This window comes from Grus americana, chromosome 1, assembly GCF_028858705.1.
Source record: "Grus americana isolate bGruAme1 chromosome 1, bGruAme1.mat, whole genome shotgun sequence".
In the NCBI taxonomy this organism is placed as follows: domain Eukaryota; kingdom Metazoa; phylum Chordata; class Aves; order Gruiformes; family Gruidae; genus Grus; species Grus americana.
The window spans coordinates 144,456,569-144,483,976 of record NC_072852.1 but is presented as its reverse complement, the minus strand read 5'-3'; the positions used below and the strand labels follow the sequence as shown (position 1 = coordinate 144,483,976).

General features: G+C 40.3%; 1 long non-coding RNA gene across 1 annotated transcript; it reads left to right on the top strand.

The window, feature by feature from the left end:
* Positions 1–17,766: 17,766 nt before the first annotated feature.
* Positions 17,767–23,821, top strand: LOC129201892 (uncharacterized). Its single transcript, XR_008575526.1, has 3 exons — positions 17,767–18,039; positions 19,621–19,742; positions 23,721–23,821. It is a non-coding gene; the product is annotated as an uncharacterized LOC129201892 (long non-coding RNA).
* Positions 23,822–27,408: the final 3,587 nt, after the last annotated feature.

Below are 27,408 nucleotides of genomic sequence, written 5' to 3'. Positions count from 1 at the left end.
GTTGGTTTTGTTGCGTACAGCTCGTTTCTGACCTTGTTCTATCGGTTTTGACACACAAGGTGATACTAGCAGTACCGCCAATATACACTAATGGCTAAATATCAAAGTCCTTCTTTGCTGTTATTTGTCAGTGACATAGGACAGCGGTGTTCATTGGGAATATTCCCATTCTCAATCAGCATTTTGCAGCGGGGGCTGGGCTTCTTCCCTGATAACTTTGAGTACGTACAACTTAGACATCTGGATATGAAAGAGTTGTCTCCACTCCTGTACTTGGTGGGAGTCAAGCGGCACTTCTGAGGCCTGATTAATGTTATCCTGAGGTAGACATCTAACCTAGGTCAGATGTATCATGACTTAAAAGGGCCCGTTCCTCTCCACTAATTAATAAGAATCTCAATTAGTATCTGAGGTATACACAACCGCATTTTAGAAATCTAAAGTTAGGTAGGATAAACGTGTTTGCAGTATTACCTTCACCTGGTTGCACAGGGCTGTGTTAGATGTTGTCTCATCTGGTCTCAAAAGCAGAGTCACCATCGTTCCACGGAGTGCAAGGCTGAGGTGGAACCCATGCTTGAGATCAAAATGCAGTTTACTGCAGGATCTTTATGAGTCCTTATTTTAGAGCTTTTCATATGCCTGTCATATAGGGAAGAGAACTACAGTAACTTCTTGGCATGTTGCTTTAAGGAGAATATTGCATTTTGATTGGGCTTCTTACAATGCTTTTGCTGACACATTTCACAAATTTCAAATTTAGGCATCTGAAGTTCAGTTCTAACCTATATATAAGCCCTAAAATAACTGTGTCCTGGTTTCCTAATGTGCTTAGTTGGAAGCCAGTGTGCTGAATATCTCTGACAAGCCGGTCATTTTTATTTAAGTCGCTGTAATTGAAAATTTTGGCCAGAAGGGCTCATTGAGGTTACACTGCCAAGGTGACGTTCCTTGTAAACCTGCTTATGGTATGCAGTCAGAGAGACTTCAGGAAAGTATAAATGTTGCTTCCCACTTAGTGAAAGATGAAGTCTAGCATTCTGTCACTCAAAAATTGCTAGTGCTGGTACTATTTTGGGGAGAACTTTGGGTGCCTTAGGCAGCCTTACTTAAACTGAAGGGAAAGGCCAAGAAATTGGTAATAACTGGGAATCCCTTCAACTGTGCACCCATACCAGCTAACCATGCCACTTCATCCTTTCTTGCAGCAGCTTACCAAAAATAGAGCTAGAATGGTGAACTACAGATCAAATGGCCTCCAGAAGTAGCATCATATGCAGACAAAAAAATGTCAGCAATGCTGACTTGATGCACATGTTTGGCAGTCTGCAGTGCTCTCAGAAGAGCCTGATATTGAGACATGGTTTGAATTTTCTCTCTCTCCTACTACTTTGAGGTGGAATACTGCAGTAATACAGGGTCCGGTTAATAGCTTGCTGGTGCACAACTCCTTAAGAGCCAGCTGGAGGTATAATTACAGATTGCTTTGTAACTTGCTGGCTTGTGTCTTGAGTACAGGCATTTAAAGGTTCTGTACTTGCAGACACATTTTATTTCTTCCTTATCACACCATGTAGTTAGACTAAGGCCTTGTCACTGGCTATCTCTTTACACGAGTAGTTGGTTTAATGTGGGAACATTTACATTTCTGCAAGAAAAAAGAGAGTGTAAAATGTAGATACTGTAAGAGCAGGTGCACTGCAAGCCAAAGAAGAAAATTGGTTCAGCACTTGTTTGCCCTCATGGTTTTAGATTAATTCCTACTGCATATCACTGCAGGGCTAGCAATGAACATTTCTTGTACATTTTACTGAATTACTATTGGTGTGTTGTTTTTTTCCACAGGGGCCTTGGATTGGACAATGTTTACAGCAGTCCAGATGTGAAGGCTGGTTCCTCATTAAGTCACCCTGATCTTCTAATCCCAGGTTCACATATTTCTAGTGCTGTATTTTATCCGATGGTTTTATCTAGCCTTATATCCAGGTCACATGGAGTTTATGGAAAACTGCTTGAAATGCAGTCTCTGGGGTGGTGTTTAACAAGGTGTGCACGAGGATGTTTATGGGGTGTGAGAATGGGAGTCGATTCATTCTCCACATTGAGTGTTACTGAGCCCAGTTCTCTTCTAACATTGTCCTGGTGCGACCATTAGAGGGGAGAGGAGACTCTGAGCTATTGTATTCAGCAGCCTGCAATGTCGGCCAACTGCTTGTCTGCTACCATACCGTAAACCATGCCCGGGTGCTTGGCTCTTGCATCTCCACCACATGGCTAGGACCCAGTCCGAAGAACTGAGATCCGAAGTTGTTTTGGGATAGAGTATGCATTTCTCCGTGTTTCATCAGAGCAGTCCTCATCAGACTATCAAGGGGGCAGTGTAAAACAGATAATGCCTCTACTCTCTGTTCTGCTCTGACAGTTCTAAAGAAAAGTAAATCGTGTGATGGGCAAGTATATTTTAGTCACTTGGCACCCAGAACTGTTTCTGAAATAACATGTATATTTCTAGGGCATGGTCTTTGAATATCTATGTACATACATATATGCATTAAATGGAAACTGCAGTAAAACACAAGATTATGCTAGCTACCAGCGCTCTAAATTAGCTCACTGAACTAAAAATAATTAACATAGTTAATAGTTGGATTACAACACAATGAGAAGCACACACCTGATAAATCACTTTTTTTTATTATTATCTGTTAAGTATCTGGATGCTTGAGTAATATTTTACAACTTTGGTTAAATTCACCTTCTGCTCTTCAAAGCCAGTAGCAAAATTTCCAGTTTTCATAATGCTATGGGATCAGACACCTATGCTCAGGGGGTTTTAATTCACCACTGCATTACTCCAGTTCCAAGACCTGATCTGTGATTTGACCACTATTTTAATTCTGCAAAACTAAAAGATTAACTATTTCTAAATTTATGAGCTAATTAGTACACTAATACAAACCACATTTATCATTTCCCTGCGTTTGCTTAATCCTTCTTCATTACAAAAGTCAGTTCAGATGTCCATAAAAGCTTACAGAAAAAAAAAAAAAACCCCACAAAAGTATTTGTTTTCATTTTCATTAGGGAAAAGTGAAAATTCCAAAAGATTCTGGGCAGACAGAGCCACATTCTTTTGCTCTCATTAAAGTCCTTTTAGTTACAGTAGTTAGAGGAGGAAAACACTGTGCAGCTCTAGGCATATGTCTGCAAGGTTGCCAACACCAATAATTTTATCACAAGTTTAATAAGATTTAGTGTTTTTCTTATAAAGCTCTAGCTCCAGAGTCCCATGATTATGAAATAATATTATCTTCCATTAAATGCGTACGTTAAAAAGAGCCCTTGTGGTTGCAGAGAAAGTCTTGGAAATATAAAATTAATGGCTCAAAAATTCTAATTAAAAAAAGTATAAGAAGCCCAGATTAATTTCTTTAAAATCAAGATTTTAGAAGCAATCTTGGATTTTTAAAAGTGTTTATTATTCTAAATACTGTGTCAGTAGCAGCACTAATTCCAGCAGTGTTGCTCTTCAAGTATTTCTGTATCGGATTTGGTGCTACATTCTTGATATTCTTTTCCTGCTCCAGAAACTTAGTTTAAGACATAAAAAACCTACATGTTTTTGTGATTTAAATGCATCAGAGCGCCGAGACTTAGGGTGAAGAGTTGGTTACATATTTCAGATATTGGAGCCAGACAGCAATTCAGTCTAATAATGTGCATGTCTACTATTTCCTGAAAATTTGCTGGTACATGACCCCTTATATGCATATATGTGACCCTACAACAAACTCTCTTATGTGCTGCCAAAAAATGGCATTAGCTTCAGCTGCTTTATTAAATTGCTGCCCAAGCTGGCTTGCATTCACAGCGAACAAGACACAGCGTATCAGCAGCTAATGTGCACTGTGCCAGCTAACACGGGAGCCTCCGCTTCCCTCCACGTTCGCCGCTGTTAGCGTACAGAAGAAGAACAAAAGCCCTTTGAATGCTGGGCCAAGGTGTTGTGCGCACTGTCACAACGCTGTTTGTCTTCTTCTCTGAAGAAGGCACTTGAGGCGCGCTACCAAATGGCCACCTCAAGCCAAGTTACTCCTTTTAAGAGCCCCCAACTCCCCCAGTCGTCAGTGAGGCAGTGCACCCAGCAGACAAGTAGTCTGACTGCTAAGAAACGCTTATCAAATAGACTGCAGCTGTGATGGACTATACTGTTCCCAACTAAATAGTCTGTCCCAGAAATAAGGTTAGAGAAATAGTCCCTGTAATTAATGTTTACCTTTTACTATTATCAGCTGAAAAGAGGTGTGAATGTGACAGCAGTCAGCAACTGCCAAGATATAGATGCAATATTTGAACTCATAAAAGATCTGGGTCATTAGAAGGATACTGGACTATAATGGAAATGAGAAAAGTGCAAGCCAAAAGAAGACAAAGCTTGCATAATGTTCCACATGCTCCTGGGGAAGATAATTGAGGCTAAAGAATGTAATTTGAATGTATGGGGAGTGTTCACAGGGGCTAAATTTATCTGGGTGATGCAGACTTCTGCTGAGCTCGAGCTGGGTTCCTGATCTGAACCGCCCTCCAGAAGAGCCTGTTGGTATTCCTTGTTGTGAAAGGTCTCCCGTGGGGCTTAGTGTCCACAGGCTAATGTGGCCTTTGGGAATAGTCCCCATGGTAACATGACACCAGATCGTATTAGTATTTTAATGCTGGCGTTTCCTGACTTTTAAGCACCTCCTCACATAGCCGTACTGTCCTGACTCCATACCTAGCCCTTCTACAGGAAAGGATATTAAGAACTTTTCTGGAAGGAACAAGACCTGAATGCAACTTTTCAACAAAATAAAAACATTTTTCTAATCTCCTTTTGTACTATGTTGTACAAATTTCTGTCACATGTGTCTTACACTTTTTATATTCCTACAGAGGTGTTCACAAAAGAAGTTCCAAATAAATGTCGGCAGAAGTAAGCACATGCAGCAAATGTCCGTAGTGTTCTGGACCTTGAAATGCAGCTAATAGATTAGTCAGAAGTATGCACTTATTTCCTGTCCTATTCAGGACAGAGTGCAAGCTTGTGCTTGAATTACTTCAAAATCACATTTTAAAATCCTGTTCCATAACATGTTAAGTTCATTTTTGTGTTTCTGATTATGGAAAACACCCCACACATTATTCCTTTGTATATGTATTAGGTATCTGTTCACTTTAATGTATAAAGTAATGGATTTTAATGACTACTTTTCCTGCTAGTCCTGAAGAGATAAGGGATCTGGGAACAGTCATTGGGATCTATTTTCTTATTCATCACTGTACCTGTTAGTGGCGTTCATTGCAGAACCACCATTACACCAATGCAGTGATGCCATGTAGTGTTTGGTTCCTAAATTGCTCTTGTAGGGCTAGGTTGGAAACATGCAATCTCTTTTTTTACCTGAGACTTGACCGAAATGAGTATATTTGTGTGTCTCTCTAGGTTCAGCTCTTCTCCCTTTCCTGTGCTGGTGGATCACAAGTTACTGTTCCTGCTAGCATTCACCATTTCCTGCCAGTGCTTCTTAATTTGGAAGAGTTAGTTCAATATTAAGAGCTTCTACTCGTAAATGTTTCTAACATAGTCATTATCCTTGATAGTCTGAGCACTTGCCCTGTTCCTGCAAGTGCTTCTGTGCCTGCTTTTCCCACATGCTTCACACCCTGTCTTTACCCTGTGGCTGTGAAACTGCACACATGAGATATTAAGGTGAACTCCATCGACAGGTTACTTATAGAAAATAAATGCCCGGTGACCATGCCCAGCATCGTGCAGAGCTCCGTGTTGCCACGTAGGAAGCTTGAGTCTGAGCACTGTCCCTGCAAACTGCTTGTGATGTGGAGGGAGGAAACGTGTTCTTCCCTGGTTGTGAAGGCCTCCTCATGGCTGCCAGGTATGGGGAAGTTACTCCGAAGGGGACTTCCCCTCAGCAGCCTGGCCTGGATAACGGCTGTGCACCATGCACGTGTGTGTGAGGTGAGAGCATAAACATGGAGGAGGCTTCCCCTTTTGCACAAGTAAAGGCAGCCTAGGACTACATTTTTAACATGGTGCCTTAACATTTAGGTTGCTGCATTGCAATTTTAATTAAATGCTGGTGGTGCCTACAGTTAAGCATTCCTTATTCCAAATAAATAGAAAAGAAATAACTTTAATTCAGTATTTAAACCCCCAACAGTTTCCATAGTTCCATGCATCTCTAGAAGTAAAGGAAGGAACTGTTGATGGAGTTTTTAAACAAACCCATATTCAAGCAGCATCGTTATCCTCTTGTTTTCCAGGAGACATCTTGTCCAAGTCCAAGTGTCCAAGCATGCTGCATCAGTAGGGTGGTGCCAAGCTGAAGTTGTTCAAATCAATAGTTTTTTCAGGGGCTGAACTCCAAAAGCAGTAAGAAAAATTGAAACTGGTAGTCCTTTAGAAATAATGAGATACCTGATAATGTTACTTGGCAAAACTTTTGGGGGATGGAAATGAAGCATTACAGTAGTTTAGTATATTAATCAACTTGAAGTGATTAAAAAAGGCTGTGTTTCTTTCTCTAAAGACATTTACAAACATATTAAAAGGCTTCAGTAAGCCAGCATTCAATATTACACGTGCATACTGGGAACAGATCTGGTTTTCTCCCAATTTTGCACTTGTTCATTGGAGCACTCTCAGGAAGATGCCCGTGTTTTCCCTCAACGGTGGCTGCTTTTCGCGTGTTCTAACCTCCATAAATTCTTAATGTTTTACTACACTTTTTGCAATGGAGATGTTATTGGTTAGGTAATAAGAAAAAGCCCCAGTTCTACTGTGTAATGTGCATTTTTTGCACCTTATGAGAATATTGAATAGACTTCATTATTTTTTTCAATACAAGTCTGAATTCTACCATTTGATTACCTGAACCAAAAGCATTTCAATTTGCCATCCATCACCCTGACCAGTGTAAAATGCTGAATATTCAGATTAAATTGGAACTTTTTTTCTATGAATAAGGAATTTGATTCAATTCTATAATATACAGTGTCTCTGGGGAGAGGAAATTGAGCTGAAGGTCGCCGAAGGCAAGTGAGAAAATTGTATTATCCAAATACAAAATTCTTTTTCTTATCATCAAAACCTGAAATACAGCCATGGGGAATAAGGGGGTCAAGAGAGAATTCAATTAGAGATGAAAATGGAAAAGGTGCATTTTTCAACTTACCTTTCATTTTTCCAAACAAGTGGCAGCAGTGAGCTGTATGAGGACAATGAAATATTTGTCAAGCAGTTTAAACTTTTTTTTTTTTTAAATAATATAAATCAGAAAACATTCTCAATCAGTTATAAAGAGATAGTAAAAGTCCATATGAACACGGAGTGTATAATTCTTCATAGCCTTAACCGTTGCAGTTTTAGCTTGTTAATCAGTGGTGCAGGAGAGATAATAAATACCTAATTGCAACAATTTATATGGATAAAATTGTCTTGTTAAGAAAGAACAAATCTCAAATATTTATAATCAGGTTCCCCTCTAAGACAGTTTGCCATAACAATTTCTGCACTTTTCCCTCCTTAACTCATGATGTTAAATGATAAGCGTTCAAGATAATTGTAGGAGCATGGTGGTGTTATGCCATAAAAATGCTTGCTTTTTTCTTTATTTATTTTACCGTTTCTCTTTATTTTAGTGCAGATACCAAGAAGTTCTAAAATAAACCAGACCCTGTCCAATGTGGCCACCTCTGAAACACGGACACAGATACAGGCCATGATCTAGCGAAACGCTGCTACGCTTGCTCCGATCTCAGCTGCATGACTGGTGTCGCTGCTGCCAGTGCACCTCTGTGTCTGCAGGATAGGCTTCCTCTGGTTAAAGGCATTTGAGCTAATGCTGAGGCTACTGTTAGGAGAAAGATTTCCAGTGAGATCCTAGAATGCTAATTTAGCAACTTCCTAAACTTGCTGCGTAAATGACACAGTGATTTGCAAAATTAGCTTGAGATAGCTCAGGGGTTCTTCTTCTCTGTCTGTACTTGTCAGTTTTGCTTGCAGTCATTTCCTAAATATTTGTTCTTTCCAAGATGAAATCACTGTGGTATTTACAGAAACCTTTCTATGTTTGGTAAGTGATAATTTTTAATAGTTTATCATTACATAAACATTTACAGTCTATCTAGTTAGAATAGATGCTACCATATATAACCAAACTTTCAAATATATTTTAATTCTAAGAGGCACTTCATTCATGCTGCAAGTACCAGTTCTGAGTTTGGGTTGGATCCAATATCGGCTAGAACTTAGTGAAACTTTTCTCATATTCGATGAAAAGTAATTTGAAAATGTCTTTACTCCTGAAGCCAAATGCAGACGTGTCTGAGATACGACCTGGAAAGCAAATCTTCAAACTGGGTGTAATAACCTGAATCTGAACATTGCCTTTTTGGTGTATTTGTAATACTTATTAAAAGTATGTTTTATTGGCTGTGAAGCTATTCTGCCTTTCAACAAAATAGTCTTTTTTTAAGAAAACTGAAATTAGCAATCACACCCTTCATTCTCTGTTGGTGCAAGGATTGTATGAGCAGATGTGAAATTAGGCCTTTTGCTGCTTCAGGAGCATGTGCACTCGGTATTGCTGGTACTCAGCACATCTCTGAACGTGTGACAGAGTTCATAGAGATGAATAATTTTCCCCCACATTCAGAGGTCCTTTAGAACACATGACCTGAACCTTCCCCAAAGCAGCCTTTTATTGTTCCATGGGACAGAAATCTCAATTCTTGGATTTTTTTGTTTTAAAAACAAAATTATGTTTCAATTTTGTTGGCTTGTTTCATTTAAAATCTAATGGGTTGTGTTATAGACACTGAAATGGGCTGGAATGAAATGCGACCAGCAGGTCGAGGGAGGTGATCCTGCCCCTCTACTCGGCTCTTGTGAGACCCCACCTGGAGTACTGCGTCCAGCTCTGGGGGTCCCAGTACAGGAGAGACATGGAGCTGTTGGAGCGAGTCCAGAGGAGGGCCATGAAGCTGACCAGAGGGCTGGAGCACCTCTCCCGTGAGGACAGGCTGAGAGAGTTGGGGTTGTTCAGCCTGGAGAAAAGGCGGCTCTGGGGAGATCTAATTGCAGCTTACCAGTACCTGAAGGGGCCTACAGGAAAGCTGGAGAGGGGCTGTTTATCAGGGAGTGTAGTGACAGGGCAAGGGGTAAGGGGTTTAAGCTGAAGGAGGGTCGATTTAGATTAGATGTTAGAAAGAAATTCTTTACTGTGAGGGTGGTGAGGCACTGGAACAAGTTGCCCAGAGAAGCTGTGGATGCCCCATCCCTGGAAGTGTTTAAGACCAGGTTGGATGAGGCTTTGGGCAACGTGGTCTAGTGGAGGGTGTCCCTGCCTGTGGCAGGGGGGTTGGAACTAGATGATCTTTGAGGTCCCTCCCAACCCAACCCATTCCATGATTCTATGATTCTATGAAATTATTTCAATAGGAATTCACCTTCTGTACATTTTTTAAGATCTTACTATGCGCCCGTCCGGTTTTTTTTTAGTGCCAGAACACCTCTGTAAGCCTAGTGCCTCATAGATTCGCTGGGCTTTCAGTGGAAATGAAAGGGCTTTTCTCTTCAGATTGGATTGCAAGATTGGGGTCTTTGTAAAATAAAATTCGTACTAGATGGATCAGGAGTGTCTGCATGTTACTATATAAAGGTTTGATTTTTTTTTAATTTTTTTGAAAACTGACAACGAGTTTTATATTTCAGATCTAATGAAATAAGACTTACTTTAATTTTCTGTTCAACCTATCACAGGAACAAGGATTTCATCCACAGTTGCTGAATTTTTCAAAGTGAAGGAAAAAGGACATTACATAGGTAAGATTATTCAGTCTGGTTCTATTTGAATCTACTGAACTTCCTTCTATTTGACAAAATGTAAAATTAATGTTTTTGGAATCTAGGGACTTCAGTAACCTAAGAAAATTAAAAAATAAAGGGAGTTTTACTGAATTGAAATGAAATAGGTCGTTAGAAGAAAATCAGCCTCTGGTAGAGGGAAGGGAAGAAAAATGATAAAGAGAAATCACATTGACAGAAACCTCAAACATTATGGAAACAAGTAGGTCAAAAGATTTGTTCAAAACAATATACCTTTGGAGTATATATTATCAAAAGCACCATTAATTCTTTAGGCAGAAAGACACCTGAGATCAAACAAATGCAAATTTATAGCTAAGCATTAAACAACTACTTGGGTGATGGAACAAAAGAAAATACATACAGTGCAGAAAATGAAACCAAGTGATTATTAGATTTAAAAGAAATTATACCAAAATAATATCAAAATAAATGTAAAATAAAATAAATGCACTTGATGTTTCAAAGCAAACTTAAGCCTTGGTGTTTGGGAATAAAGTTCTATGGGGTAGACCACCTGCAGAAATTATTAAATCCTAAGATCTGGGAAAGGGAATTAAACCCAATGTCAACCACCTGGACTGTAGAGAGGAACTTCATATTTTAACTAACTTTGATGGACTGCGGGCTGCTGGAGAATACAGCAAAATGGAGGTTATGCAGTGAAGCAACAGACTAGCAGAGACAAGCATCAAGTAGAACTACACATATGTTGTGAATGTGTCAAGATATAACAGAATACCTTCACATCCCTTCAGAGTATCATTTTAAGATCTGAGGGGCCAGAAGATGTAGGCAGCGAAGAAGGAAAAGGGTTATACAAAAGGCCTAAGGATGATTTACACTGTGCATCTCTGGTAAGATGCTGGAGATCCTCAGCTCAGATGAATTCAGTGGGAGTTGAGGCCAGGTGCCAACTTAGATTTGCAAGGCCAAACCAATGATGTAGAAAGCCAGAGATAAACAGTTAAAGGCCACGCATGTATTTGTTAGCTGAGTGCAGGCAAATCGCTTAAGTGGTAAAACACTGCTTGAAAGTACAGCCTAATGACTGCTCTCTGGTAAAGTGAAGGAAATATGTCATTGAGGTAAGAGACTGACCTACTTAATCAAATACTTTTGGGAAGACTTTTTAAATATCAGACCCCTTTTCCACACAGTATTAGGATTATGAGATCAAGCATTCAATAGTCAGGAGTTCCCAGGGGGTAAGGCAGTAAGCTGAGCCCTATTGTATTTCACCATGGGGAAAAAATTACACAGATGGAGTGGGAGATAAGGTACTTTGCTAGAGCAACATCGCCGCGTGGAAGTGCACGTCCCCGAGGTCCTGGGCTGGAATCATTAGAGCCAAATTGCAGCAAGACTTGTATGCTGGTGAAGGGACAGTGCACTTTTTACCACTCTGTGTCATGGATGGCAGCCCAGGGGATGAGCCTGGCTCCTTGGAGCTATTCCAGCTCTCCCTTTGTCCCTCTGTGGCTCTACGGCCCCTGGAGAAGTGAGGGAATGGAAGGAAAACAGTATAAAAAAAAAGTCACTGTCCCTCATATGACCCCTGCTGGACTCATGGAAAATAAGCATCAAATGCTTAACAGTATGTGACTGCCTTTTCTAATGCTGTTCTTAAATTTGCTGCTATTTTATTAAGATATTTAGAAAAGTCCACAAAGAGTAGAAGACATATTTTTGGAGAGAGACACCTAGAGGGAACTCATTTGAGTAGGTGAATTTTTTTTATGGCTGTGTCAGCACATGTAATACGTATCTTTTTTTCCCCTCTGAATTTTTCAACTTTAGTAGCTTACAAATACTGTTGGTTTTGTGGGCCATGGTATGCTGACGAAAGGATCCATTGCAGCTTCCATCGATATTGCTGGAAGAGTCATCTCTGACTTTAAGGGAGCATGGCCTTAGCCAGCAGTGTGCGGTCGTGTATGCTTCAGGTATAAGGGAATTTCCTACCCACATGTCAACAACGCGATTTCTGAACAGCCAAGTGTGCAGATGGTGTAGAGTATAGCAGACCACCTGGTGGAAAAAGGGCCTGCCCAGGGAACTGTGATGTGAAACGTACCCTGCTAAGAGGAAAACATCAGTTATCTTGATCAGTTTTGGATCAGAATCTAAGGGAGATGTTGAATACCTTGAGCTATCGATGACCTCAGTGAAACTTAGTGTTGCAACCAGCAGGATGCTGCTTTAGTAGGACAGATAGAAATGCAGATGTAATAGAAGACAGTTTTATTCAGTAAAATTTAAGTGGAATAAAAGCGGGCAGAAACTGCCAGAACTGGGTAGCCGTACTCCATGGAATTGTTTCTTCCATTTAATAGAAATTTGCAGAGTGGCAACCATCTCCCTCCAACAGTTTCCTTCTCCATTTTTATAACTCTACAATATGAGGGAAATATCTTAACATGAATATGACTGTGTTCCTTTTATTTATAAGAATAAAGCCCTTTTCTTTCAGCTGCAGAGCCATTATTGCAACAGTAAACAAGAAAAGAGTGATCAATTTTAAACTGATAAACAGTGAAAATTTTCTGTGAGTAGAATAAGTTATGTTGAGGTTATTTGGTGAGAGGAGATTAGGAGAAAGCCAGCATTTGTGTTTATTGAGCTTATCTAATGAAAAGTAAACTCGCAAAACCTTGTTTATTAGCTTTTTTTATTAACAACAAATTGCGTACTCTGGTATGCACATATGCATCTTGACAGTTAAATCTGAACTTGTTCTCCCCCATGCGTGAATACGTACACGTGTACTAATTGTTTTACATACAGAAACAGCTGAAAAGCCCAGAGAGAGTCTGGCTCCGGCAGAGCTTTCCCTGTTTACTTTATTGTCTGTTGGATTACAGGCGTATTAAAATACAGCTATCATTTGGTAAAATTCTCGAGCAAGATTTGTCCAAGAGGTTGCTTTACATAAGTGCAGAGTGCAATGATTAGCTTGCCATCAGGAAGAAAGAAGTACATGTAAAAAGATAAACCCAATCATATAATTGGGTTAAGTGAGTGTATTACAGAATAGTCTTTCTTAGAAAAAGATAGCAGATTGGTAGATATAGAATTTCCACAATTACTTCTTTTGGTACCTGGGTCTTACACAGAGAGAAGAAACATCCCTTTCCTTCTTCTTGCTTCACAAGCAAATAAGAACCAAAGGAGAACCCTCCCTGGGCCATACCTTTTATTTACCACAATCTGATTGCCAAAGACACAATTCAGCTGAGAATAATACGTGTGCATGATGATGGACTAGCCAGCCTTGCCTGATGGGAAGGGAGATTCCAGTTGGAGAAAGTGAAAAGGAGAAATGAAGCATCAGGTGAAAAGTCTTGAGTGTTGAACCCCAGCTGATGCTGTACAGGGTAGGACTTTCAAAGCATCCTGTTGGGACATAAAAAGCACAGCTCGTGTGAAAAACTAGAAAATCTGAACTAAGTAGACCAAACCCATACTGGTGGGTTCATAGTCGAGTACAAAGGCTTACTATGGACAAGTCACTGCTAGATGTAGAGAGGAGAAGTGTATTAAGCTTTGGGAAACTCTTATATTCTCTAATGACCGTGCTGCTGTCTGCTGAAGAAAGAACATGAAAATTACATTGCTAGAGATGTGTGCAGGGATTCCTCAGTGCTAACCATGCAGTTCAGCTAAAGCCTCCCTCCCTGCCGTCCCCAAAGGCTGAAACACAGTTATTTGAATGGGCTTTTACATGAACAGGGCATAAAATGCCCATCAGCTGGTATGCTACTGATATAATTTTAAGTGTTTTGTTTAAAAATACATAACTGTGAATATTGAACTCCTTAGACAACTCCTCTGAGGATGAATAAGGAAGTTTCAAATTCATTTGTTCTAAATAACTTAAGATGTAAAGGATCTGTGCGTGTTACCGTAGTACCTGTTCCTCTTCATGCTGTAGAAACAAGATGGGATACTTTTAGCCATACGAAAGGAATGAAGCACTAGTCCTTGTCTAGAGTCTCCAAAAGCCTCCCAGGTGAATTTTAGTTTGGAAGAGAATAAGAAAACTCTTCCATTTCCATCACTTCTTAACACAGGTGGAAACTTGTATTAACCTCACTTGCAACCTTGACCTCAGTTGTGAGACAACTTTTCAAAATGTTTCTCTGAGTAAAGAAAAATATAAAGAATCTCCCATCCTTTAGCTGCAGCTAAAGGATCCTTTTTGTTTCCCTACATTGTAGGAGCTGGTGTAGCTGGCACATGCCTAATCCTGTCTTTTAGGAAATGGGAACAATGTGAACCTGCAAAAGGGAAAGGATTTTTGTGCTGCTTCTCCTCTTTGGCACCTGCACATGCCGCAGTGACTCTGGGCCATGTTTGTGGTGATCTGTTACGTTGTCAGTGCTACAAAATTACTGGGAATGTTAGACTTGCTGTTTCTGAAGTGAAATTTATAAATTGCGTCATGAACTATTAGGAAAAGACATGCAAGTGTATTTGTAGATGTAAATTAAGCAAAATATGTGTATATCCATGTTATCTATTCATTGAAGGAAGAATCACCTCTCTGCTATCAAAACCAATGCATCTCTCTCAGATGATAATGACATGATATAAATACTCTCCTATCATATAAAAAGACACGTGCCTCTCTGTCTCCTTGTAATGTTTCACCACCTTTTTCATTCACTTAAAATGTGTAGTAATTTCCCAATCACAAGAGAACTTTTGTATTATTTGGGATGGGCTACGCAGAGTTAAAAGTAGCCGTTCCAATCTATTGCTTTAATTATTTTCTTTTCAAACAGAAACTGCAGCATTCCAGCTACTTGTGTGTACTCTTGTGACTGACTGACCCTGCCTCTGTTTTTTGTTGCTGTTTTTGAGGTAGTTGAAGAAGCAATACGTTTATGGCAAATCAGGTAAATAATATGTCGGAGGAACATAAAGTTGTCTTATACAAGCATTCATAAAGGACTTTTCTCCCAGTAACAAATGGCAGCTATTTCTCTTACAGCAAAATATTCCTTACTCTGAGTATATAAATAAACCCCACAATTGTGCAGAGGAAAGATTTTTGAATGCTACAAACAGAGGTCTGCACTATTTTTTTCTCCTGAAGTACAATGCTGTCTCAGTGGTCTACTGAAGCAGTTTTTTCCTTTCATTTTGCACTATTTCATAATATAACTATAAAAGGGAGTGTAACAATATTCTTGCATCATAACTGCTTCCTGTAACGTAATGCATATGAAGTGTAGTCTATAAAAATACCATGAAACAACAAGTCTAGATTTCAGCAAAAATAAAATTGGTATTTACATGGAAGGATTCTTGTCCTTTATCGTTGCTGGTGGCAGCTCAGGGGTTGACTGCATTCCTTCTCACTGGTGTGCAGTACTGACAAGTCAGCCTGATCCTGTACCCTTACAGTAAGCGCTGATTTAGGCAGCCAGAGCTGAAAAAGTAAACCAGTGTTTTATTTAACATGTCTTTAAAATGACATTTCTGTTGTCTGTGTGTTAGTGACTATGAAACAACAATCTTAATGTTTTTTATTAGTTCAACATTAAAACCCTTTATAAACAGAAATAAATGCAGTTTATGGAATAGGTCAATAAACAGCGTATACAACAAGCAGTTGCTGTTAGGAGTAGCAGGTGTTCTTGGTCAGTGGTTCCTGGTATGAGCTGGTTTCATTTACACTGACATTTGTGGTAGGAATAAAAGTGTGTCCACAATTTCAAAAACTGTTCCTTGTGAAATATTATTATGTGAAACTCAAGTAACATATCTCATTTGATTTTGCTTTCTCAGTCCATTGGTGTTATCATGTAGGAAGGTAATAGAGTCCTGTCCTCCTCATCTTCTAACTGCATTGTGCTGTAAGACAGAATAAAATACAGTGAATGCGACTTTTTCTCAGCATTTCTCAGCATTTTTATTGGCTTCTTCCAGGGCTAGGAGAAAGAACAGACACTCACTGGGAAAATAGCAATCTTCCATTTTCCGTGTGGCAAAACTCTTCATTGTCACAGTGGTTTTAGTTGTTGAATTTTTGAGCAGGAATGTTATTACATATATTTCTGTCTCACAAACCAGCGAGCGTTTCGTTATTCCTAGACCTTGTACCAGTTAGTGTAATATTTATCAAAGGTGATTTTATATTTGTAGGAAAAGAAGAATTCTTTTTCCTGACAGCTTGATCTAAGTAAAATAAAGATATGCGTTACAGCCTCTCAGCGTTGTGGAGCCTTAGCACAAAGCCCTGGAAGGGAGGTAAGGGGGCAAAGGGGAAAAGAGCCGGTCAAAGATACATGATAAATTAATAAAGCACATCTCTGTGTCTCCAGAAGTTACTGCAAGGCAACACCCCTGCCCATGTAATGCTCTTGCATTATTGGTAATGCTATTGATTCTTGTGACAGTGAGAATGACAGAGGAATGGTGCACTGAAAACGAAGATGGCCAGAAAATAACATGTTTAAAGCAGCATTGGGCTGATAGAGGGAGGAGGAAAATTCAGATGCCAAAGTCTATATCCTTAAATGCAGCAGCAATTGACTCTTTTCTTTCTCACTCATACATTGTACGTAGCAAATACCATATCAAGCCTCCCTTTTCCCTCATTTGAACCTCAAATGAGGGTTCTCACTGGTAGACTGAATGCTTTGCAGAAGGTGAGAGTCAGAGAAGCCGTAACACTGGCCCACTGTGATACAAGAAAACAGCCCTGTCAATGTCTTGGTTTCCTGTGGGCTGCATTCACTGAAGAAGGGGGTGGGATACATGTGATGGGTGTCTGAAATGCAAACGTGGCACAACAGTGCCTTGGACACCCACCTGGGACTGAAAGCTTTGGGAAGCTTGGCTGGTACTTCTGTGCCATCATGTGCTCCCACGAGCCTGGCACAGGACTTCTCGCACACTGAAGTGGTCCATGAGGCATCCTCTCCCTGGAATTGTTCTGATCAAAAGTCCGGTTTTGTGTGTCCAAAGGAGGGCGAGGAGTTTCTCATTTAATTATTTTCACATGATCCCCACATGGTCATCTGATCTAAAGGAGATCCCAGTTGGTCCCAAAATGCAGAATTCCCAGAACTGGGTACTGCTGCCTGTACATGTAATGCAGCTGATTTCTCTACCCTTGACATCACTTACTGTCCTTGTTTGCTTTTGCTTATAATCCCCCGCAGTGTCAGACCGTAGTCCTGTTGTTCGTCAAGCTTCTACATTTTCTATCCTATTTACCTGCTGCTTCTCATGCGAGCAGTGATCTGTTTGGTTGGGGTCTCCACGGGCTGTGGCTCATGGTGCTTGTGCCTCAGTCAGTCTTTCTCATGTGCTGAAAACACTTTGCACCCTTCTGTTTCTGCGCATACAGCTGTACATCTGTTTCATAGATCGTTGAGTACAGTTAACCCTGGGTCATATATGGCGCTTCATTTCTCTGGTTCTCTTTTTTTTAGAAATATCTTTAGCAGGGGTTATTTGATGCTTTTGCTTTTACATAATTTTCCTCTCAATCTTATACTCCCATATTCCTCTTTCAAACACTCATTTAAATTTTTTTAAAAAAAAGGAATAACATGCAAGAGATGACCAGATAACATACATTTCTCTAATGCAGCTGTGCGTACCTGGTAGTCTTGTTACTCAATTCCAGTTAATAGATTTTCTGTTGGAAACTGCAGCCAGGGGATACTTCAGTGAAAGGAATTCTCTTGCAACAGCTGCAAACCAAAGAAAAAAGTTCCAATAATAAATAATTGGGGTGACCTTGAGAAGTATTCTCACATGTTAGTTAAATGTTTATCTTTTTTTTCCCCCACTTAGACTGCCATGAAGCACAGGAATAAGAACTTAATATAGAACATTCCGCAGAGGACAACGTGTACAAGCAGTTCAGTTGTGTTTTCCTATAGTCCTTTCTGCTGCACTTCTGTCAGCATAGTTTGGTCTCAAGCAGAGAAAAAGTGATGTCACCAGCTCCTGTGGGCCAAATTCCAGCCTCAAGCCAACTTGTGCATGTTCACTGAAGCTCATGTGGTCTGAATCAGGGATGGCAGAAGCAGCAGCCTCCTCTTCCTGTTTCTGAGCGAAAGATGAATGAGTGTGGTACCAGATGAAAGGCAGCGGTGAGTCTAATGGAATTAGTTTATGGAGAAACCCCCACCCAAATGAATTTTATTTGTCTCCCAGCTACAAATGAAATTCATTTGTTTTGGACTTCCTGACAGATTCAAATGTGTCAAAACATTAGGGTCACAAAGGTGGTCATTTTGCATCGACAACTATGTTTTTAGTGGCACACTGGTTTGAATCAGCGGATTTCAAACAGATTTTGTATTGAAGTTTGGGACAGAATTGAACCCAATTTTCATGAAGAGAGTTGTGGTGTGTGAACAGATTTATATGGCTGGTCAGTAGCTGGAAGCAAAGCCATTAATGTTTGAACATTTCTGGATGTTATCTGGGAAACTGAAAAAAGCAATTAAGTGTTTGGAAAGACATTTAAGGGAAGAAAATAAAATCAAATACAAAATAAAAGCTTTGGGAATTCAGTGATCTGAGGGAAGAAGACTGGAGACATATTTGAGGAGGAAGCTGCAGTAAAATGGGATAATACTGATTAGAGAACAGGAGAATTAAACTGAATAAAGTTAAAAACAGCCAGAGAACCCCAAACCCTTCACCTTTAAAGCAGTTTCTTTACCTAAGTCATAGGGTACAGGTGCTAGGCCTTTTTCCTGTATTACCAAGAAATGCATTCATTTAAATATGGCTGAGATAAAGATGTGCTAATTAAATGAAGGCATTGAGTCAGCTGAAGAGCATGAGGCTTGGCCTTACAGCTCTGTCATTTTTTCGATGAGTGTCTTATGTTCTCTTGGAAAGGTCAGCTGCCAGAACGATAGCGCTTCTTAGGGAAAACATTAGGACACTTAAATAAGTTATCTGTGAAAATGATAACATGATTTATAAGGACAAGAAGTAAAGGTGGATATACTGTTCATGTTTGCACATCAAATGCAAACTGGACAGTGGTATCACGTAAAATTTCTAGCATATATCAATTAACTGCCAGATGAAAGAGAAACACAAGACTGGATACAGTCTTGAGTTGGATATACCTATTCATAAGTGGTGTTTGTGTAATGGCTAGTGGCAAGAAATTAATATATTTTTATTTTGCTTATTTGTGTTTCAATGTGTAACTACAGCTTGTTTCTGCTGTAGTACTGCCAAAAGCGGTGGTGTTTTGCATGTGCGCTTTACGTTCCAGTAAAGCACAAAAGATAGAGCTCTAAGGGCAGCTTAAAATACTTTTTTCTTTGGGGATACTAATTATCCAGATTTGTGATGTATATAGTTTATAAAAGGACACATGTTCAAAGTGCTTTAACTACACTGTTCATAGAAATTTGTATTTATAGTGTAGAATTAGTACCTAAAGTCTTGAATACCATACTCACATTTTTCACTTTGAAAGCATTTTGTTTAAGGTAAGTTTCTCTTAAAACATAATACAACTGACGAACTCATTGTAGCAACTATACTTAGTCTCCATAATGTATATAAATGCTTTTACACTTAGAGGGTTTTTTATATTGGGATGTTATGATACATTACATTCAGCTATCTAGGTCAAATCAAATTAGTTATTTATATTTAATAGGTTTAAAAAGAGTTTGTTTGGTGTGTACATTTTTCCCCAGGTAACAAGCAGAATGGCTATGCAGATACCTGATGAGTCTCTTGGTTGTCATGGCACTCGATGCAAAGGACCGGAGCTGTCCCAGCCCCGTGCTGGGGGAATTAAAAATGAAAATGAGAAAGAGTAGGTAACGCAATGTTGATTTTTCTTATGACTTCTACTTCCTCTGAGAAAAACAAATGCAATATTTTTAATGAGAAAAAAAATATGTCTCCGATACTCCTGGTATTTAGAGATGTTAGCATTTTGTGTGACAGCTTATTTCTAGCTTGACCGTGTTTCTGTTTATAAACCATCATTAGAGGTTTATAATGGAAGGAGATGATGCTCCAGGTGATATGCACGTACTGCCTACAGTGATACGCCTTAGAAACTAGCCAGATGTAACTCGGATATGTAAATAAGATTACTTCAATACGATATGGTGTATTACTCTCTGTGTGCCTGACCCCCTTCTGTGGCTTCCCTCACCCCAGCATGACCGTCCGAAGCATCTCCAGGAGCTGCTGATCCCCTGCAGCTGGTGCTGCGTGGCACGCGCAGTACGTTGAGGGGGGGTCCAGCCCCCCTGACCTGCCTGCCGCTTGGCCATGGGTGCAGCTCAAACCAGGCACTGCACTCTGCACACTGTTATTTTCCCACCCCTTATTTATAAAGTGCAGTTTAAGGAACCTCAGCTGATACTCGCTAAATTTTAGCGATCTCTCAAGAGGCACTCATGGGGTATTGTTCAGGGAAGGAGAATGGTGGACTTAAATCACCAGTGGTCGGGGTGGGAGAATGTGGAGATCTGGCTATTTGCAGATCACACACCCTGTACAAGCTGTTGTCACTGTAGAAGCTTTTTTATTTTTTCAATTTGGGACCAGTTGCCAAAGAATAAGTACAACCCAAGCATTGGTGCCATGCTGGAAGCCTCCCAGCTGGCATCTGGTGCCAATCCAGAAGGACCTCTATTTTCCATAAGTTCTCTCTTGTGTCTGCTGGCCCTGGACTCATTTTTTGGATACTTGCTGTGCAAAGCAGCAGTTCTCACATACGTGTAGGAGCTGGATTGCTGTCTTGGTGTCAGATCATAGAACAAATAGAGAAGAAATGGGCTGGTCCAGGAGTGATCAAACTTTTTGACATCTTCATATGGCTGAGAGCCACTGGCAACTTTTCCTCTCTGTGCCCACCACCTCTTCCCTGGAGGGTACTACCCCTGCTGGTACTTCTTGTCTCCCGGCACATCTGACTGTTGCCTATCGACACACCTGCCTCTTCTTAGAACTCCCCAAACCATACCTGTTTCCCTGCACCATTGCTGCAGGTACCCTGGGCCTCCTTCTCCATCCCAGCATCTCCAGGCATCGGGATTTTTCTGTTTCCTCTCCATGATCTCCGTAGGTCCCTGTGCCACAGAATCTGCATCCTACGAGATTGCCAGCACTACGGAGGCTCCAAACCTGCAGATACCACAGTTAAGGTCATCCTATAGATTTGCCATGCCTTTCCCCTTGCCTCCTTTGGGAACTGCATGCAGAGGTTTGGGTCTTACCCAAATATACTGTCCTGGCACTGGGTGCTTGCAGTCCCATACTGGAAGAAAACTGGCCATGTTGAGCAGAAAATGTAAAGCTCCCTCTGCATCCTGAGAGAAGATGAGTGCTCCACAGCTTTCCAGGGGTGACAGCTACTTTAAGTGGTAATTCTGATATTCCACCCCATGGAGCAAGAAGGTTCAGAAGCTTACTGTACCATAGATACTCGGGCAGAAGATGGTGGAGTAGGTGGGTTTAAGGCCTCATGCGCTGATGGAAGTCTTACATTCTTACCTCCTGGTCACTGGACTCCAGATATTTAATAGCCTGTGGACAGTGAATTGAGGTCAAAGAATACGGAAACAGGAATATTGTTGGTTTGACTAGAATACTCTTATAGCCTCAATTTGCTCTGCAGTACAAGAACATAAAAATGTTAAGTGATAACAAATGTTCCATGTTAATTTGACTCATCTCCAAATTACCAGCAGCATGATCCTACAGGATTTCCTTTTCCCCAGGTGCATTTGCAAATGTGTATTTACATTTACTGGATAAAATTCAGTGACAAGAATTATCTGAAATGAAATTATGAAATGCACTGCTTGGAACAGTCAGCTGCAGAAGGGAAACAGATTAAGCAGAGAACAATCTATCCAGGATGCTGCCAGGCTGGGCTGCAGAAAAATGACAATCTATATTCATTAAAGATATTTAATAATTTTCTAAAAAAATAAATGTAAAAAATATCTCAAGTCAGGAAATATGAACCTTATTATTGATTAAGCAGTTGAAAAGGGATTTTTCTCAATAAAGGAAACCATATTTTCTACTCATTCTTTTTCTCTTGTGTTTTCATTAAGCAATTTAATATGTCTGAATCTTACTTGATGTTGTATTTCCTCTTTATTACTTTATATTACATCTCTGTGTTCATAGATTGAATGATATAATGCCTAGCTAGGAAGAAAATACGCTTTCTGTTCAAAGAGGTATAATAATTTCAGACCAACTTTACTCTTTTTATTGGGGAAAAAGTTATTAAAAAGCCCGTAAGATGTGTTTGTTTTCTTTTTGATCAAAGACTTCAGCGCTCAGGTTTTTCTTTTTCATATTCAGTAGGAAGTACAAAGGTGCCCTGTCTGTTTTGTAAAGGCCCTGTGTTCCACTGTTAAAGTCAATGGGAAATTTGCCTCTAACTTTGATGGGAATGCGACCAGACCCTACGTTTATAGCAGAGAGCAGTATTCATCTTGGGGTCATGGAAAAGATGGGCAGGCATTTTGAATACCTGGCAGTCCTTCTTGCTTGGTTTTGCTAAGCAGCCAAAACGCATGTAGCAGGGCTTCCTCGAGGTCAATAAGAAAATGAACATCAGTGTTGAAGAACACAGAATTTCTGAAGAAAACAAATTTTCAGGCGTCTTTTTTTTTCTTACCACATCTTTTTCTTGCAGAGGTACTGCTGTGATAATGCCCATTGAAAAATCCCTCTTGCTTAAGAATCTTCTCTGCTGGGTTGTGTAGTGCACAAAAGTGGCAGCATGGGTATTAGCGTGTCTTGCTTTTGCCATTCTGCAGCAGCAACTGTGTCTGTGTTTCCTTAGAACTTTCCAATGGTTTGATCACCCATGTTGTCAAGTCAGTGGAGGACAAACCTTAGAATAAATGAAGACGAGCTTCCACTAATTTCTTTGGGATTTGGCCTGGCACAGGCCACAGACAATGACAGAAGACTTGCTTCTGGGAGATGTCCCTTCATAGGAAATGGAGTCTCTGAAGATCAGGGCTACTTCATGCTTCAGGTTAACAAGCTGTCTCTACCTGCTGCTTTGAAAGTACAATACAAAACTCAGTCTTTTGATCAAAATGGTGTCCTCTATTTAAAATCAAGGTCTTTTTATGTTAAAAACCCATCTGGATGTCATAATAGCAGGCAGAACCCAGCAAGCATACATGCAGAGCTGGTGGTAACTAGCAGTGACAAACAAGAAACCTGCAAATATTGGTATCTTCAGAAAAAAATATGGGAGGTTATAATCACAGTTTAAGTATTTGAATGAAAGGTTGTCCGTGCTGGCATGCAGTGAAAGGAGGAAAGTGCTGAACGTTTGGCAGAGAATTCAACTGCAATTTTGCCTTAGATTTCAACAGGAACCAAACGGGCAGCTTCAAAACCAGGTTTATATGACTATTGCAGAGGGTATCACCTGAGGGTATCACCTTAGAAAACAAAGCCCTTATCAAAAAATACAATGCCCTGTTAAAAATATGCATTACTAGTTTGGAAACCTGGGCATATTTCCTCTTCTGGAAACAGGTTCCTGCGTTGAAAGAGATACTAACAAACGTAACAACTACTAGTCAAATTTACAGGTTTTCATGCTAAACTCATCTTTTATGGAGTTAAGTCTACTTTTTATTTCTGTAAAAGAGGATGAAATGATAGAAGACATTCTGTGAATGTTTCAGCAAGGAACAGAAAAATCTGGAACTAGTCCTAGTAGAAAAATGAATAAAATAGAAATATGGATTAGAATTAAGAAGGAAGTTAATGCTTTTTCTGACCTCTTTTCCAGGAACAATTCAAGGAACAAAGCATTTGCTTATCTTCGGATGGATGATGAAACCCACTTCTGTCCAGCAAAGCAGCTAAGCCTGTACTGGAGTCCTGTTAAAGGTAAGAATTTGTGAGGTGTCATTGCTGGATTGGAATAAAACCCACAAAGCTACATATAACATTACCCTCAGACAAACTCATTATTTAATTTAAAGTATTTAACGAATAACATCCCCAAAACCATGTATGTACTTCTGCTTGGAAGAAGTTTTTTCTGTTTGTTGCTCACCATCACAAACTGGAAAACTGTGAAACAGATGTTCCTTGAGCCATGAGATCAGCTATGAAAACCCAGTCTCTAGCAGCCACTGCTTTCCACAGGCAGGAGGTAGGTCCCACAGGTGATCTGAGTTTCCCCTGGGTTTCTCCCTCGAGTGTGTACGCTTGTGCGTGTGGTCATACCCTCTCCTGGTACTCATTGGCATAGCTTAATTGAATTCACACCAGCTGAAGATTTACTCCTTCATGCTTTTGAAGTGTTGCCATGATCATTTGTACTCTAGAGAGGCTGTAGGATGCGTACAGAGGCTCTTCATTTTCAGAAGACAGTTTTGTGAGAAAAGCTCTGGGGTGGCCAGGCAGCGCCCTGGCCCTCTGCCCACCTCTCCCACAGGCAACTGCCACAACCTTGGGCACATAATTTAGCTCAGCTAGCGTCAGCGTCCTAACCTCGAGATGGTAGCAGCATTATTCTGCCTTCCCCTCCCAGATCAATTCACTGGTGCCTCCAAGATGCTCCAGTAGCAGTACGGGGGCTGGAGCCTCGGCAAGGGGCCGGGAGCAGGTTTGGGCCAGGGCAGCCAGGTGCTCTGCCTGGGACTGCTCCTATAAGGCGATTTGGACTTGGCAACCCTGCTACAGGAGAGTTTTAATGGTGGGGATGTGAGAGAGAATAGACCCTGGGCAGTTTTATGTAGGAGTTGAGGCAGAGCATGGCAGGACTGAGCCGGAGGGTTTCCCTGGTCCTAGGAACAGTGTAAATGTGGCCAGACATTATTTGCATTGTGGAAAATAATCCATGCATGACCTAGATAAACATGTTTGTTCAGGTTCCTATAGTCCAGGAGCAAAATGCTTCCGTTTGCTGCAAAATGAAACTCACAGGTACCAGGAATTGTCCAATATTTTCACTCCTTGCTTGTTGCTGTAAGAGGGCTGGTTTCGGTCAGCAAGCGCTTGAGAAACGGCAGTACTTGGGGCTGCCGCTGTGCCCTGCAGCAATGCCACATCCCGTGTGGGTCCCCTGGGAGCAGAGGCCTCACGTATCCCCATCCAGGTGCCACCCAGCAGCCCACAGGCCACCAGGGGCCACTGAGTGGGATACAAAGAGAAAGGGAATTTGGAAACTTGCTGTGCGCAAACACCTACCTGATGGCTTAGTCCCAGTAATTGATATTGCAAAACCTCTGAGGGGTCCCAGAGCACAGATTAGGCACAAGAGCCTGCTTCTGTGTGAGCCGCTTCGCCTTGCTGGTAATGGCCTGTGCCAGCGGGTTGGTATTTTACTGGTGGTTAAAGCTTGGTTGTGGGAACTCATTTAATTTCTTTGTGAGGAAAGCAAAAAGCATGAGCATGCAGTAGGTCGCACGAGAAACCTTCCCCCATCAGGGAAGGAATCACGTGTTGCACCGTGCGTACAACGATGTTTCTTTTTATTATTTTCTGTAGTTCAATGCAATTATTCTTGAAGGAAGCACTACTGAGAGGCAAATGTGAGCTGGAACAGTTGAGATACGCATACAAACACACTAGAAAAATCACTTGAATACTTAGAGGAATGGAAATAACCACACCAACCAAACTCCTATAATCCATAGTGGGATAAAAATACACCTAAAGCTCTACTTTCCCAGTTAATAAGATGACAATGACATTATAGGACAGCCTTGTCACAGATAAACTGATAAGTAAATGACAATCCATACTGGTAAATGAATATTCTTGACACAAGATGATTTCGATACAATCCTAGTAAAATCCGAGTAGATAGATGAGGAAACTGAAGCACAGAACACTGAGTGATGTACTCAAGGTCATTGAGGAAACGTTGTCAAAACTGGCAGTCAAATTTAGGAAGACAAGTCCTTCCTAATAATTTCAAACTACTAAGCCATCTCCTCACAGCTAAGAAGCTATGGCTTTCTTCACAAATAGTTACAATGGATTTGAAGATTTTGGTTCTAAAAAAAAATGCCAAGACCAGGTGGTTTGAGGCAATTCCTTGTGTTTAATTATCAGTTTATTTAACCCTTTCTAACGTGTCCTTTCTGCAGCTCACTTCAATTTATAAGCAAAAAGTTCATTTCCAAATAGAAAATTTCAGTGTCTTATGTGGAAAATGAGGATACAAGGTCTCGATGTTTCTGAAATATTTCACTCAAAAAATGTTGAGAAGTGTTTTGACATTTTTGACATTTCTTCTTCATTTTTTTTGGCTAAAGCAGTCTGTAAGAGTTGATTTGACTAGGCAAATATTCTTACTCCTTAGAAAATCATTTTTTGCCAGATTTACTATTCAGTGATACTATTTCCCCCAGATCTATGGCTCAGCCTTATTTAGCATAGTTAACGCAAGTTAACCACAAGTCAACACAAGCTAACCCTTGTGCTTTCATTAAATATGTCTTTCTTAAAGCCTTAGAGCCTTGGAGCAAGTGTCTATGCAAGAGACCCTGTTTTCATTAACAAAAGCAAAATGAATTTCTAAGACTTAGGGATGTAGGAACAACCTAAAAATGGGATGTAAGCGCATTTGCATCTATAGGCTCTAAAAACCTGAAGGCAAACACCCCATGCCATGACTATTTGAGGGTCTTACCATTTTTAGCTAGAAAATTAATTTCTGGAAGCCAAGAACAAATTTTGTGAAGCTGAGGTTTGCCATCATACAATTGAATGGCTGAGCTGGGCTTCAACTAAGGCATGAACTTAACAAAAAAAATGAGAGGCAATGCAACACTCATCAAAGAAAATGGACATTTTCCCTGTTTCAGTGGACTCTGGATCAGGACTCTGAAAGTGTTTATGTGTAAGTTTAAATTATACATAACAGAGGTTCTAATAAGTTTCCCTGTGAGAGGCTTTTAACTAGCTCCACAGGAATGTGAAGGCCCCTTCGTGTGGTGCCTTTGTACCAGCAAGTATCTCCCAAAAAGCCCATCACGCCCCAGGTGTTCAGTCCTGTGGGCAGTTACCATTAGATGCACCTGACGTGAGAGAGAATATACCTGATGCATGAAATTGTTACTGACAGCTGTTAATATTAGTATGTTCTGCATGGTCTCTACTGTGTCTTCTAGAAATAATTTTCATGGATGCTTTACTAACATATATTGCGTAATACACCTTTCCAAGAGATGCTGTAAATACAAATGCAAACACACACACATACACACATGCACTCCCCACCTCCCGGTATTCTTAGATACATATCTGAGCATTACTGTTGTTATTATTTTATGGTGGTTTCTTATATGCTCCCCCAGGAACACTAGCTTATTAATTTGATTTCTGTAGTCCTAAGTTCTTAATTTTGTGATCTTTGGCCCTTACTCAAAAAGGTACTTAAGGAAAATCTTAAGTAAATTTTCTGCAGAAATATACTGAATGAGTGCAACTTTTTAGGTGAAAGGACAAGAGGTAGGAAA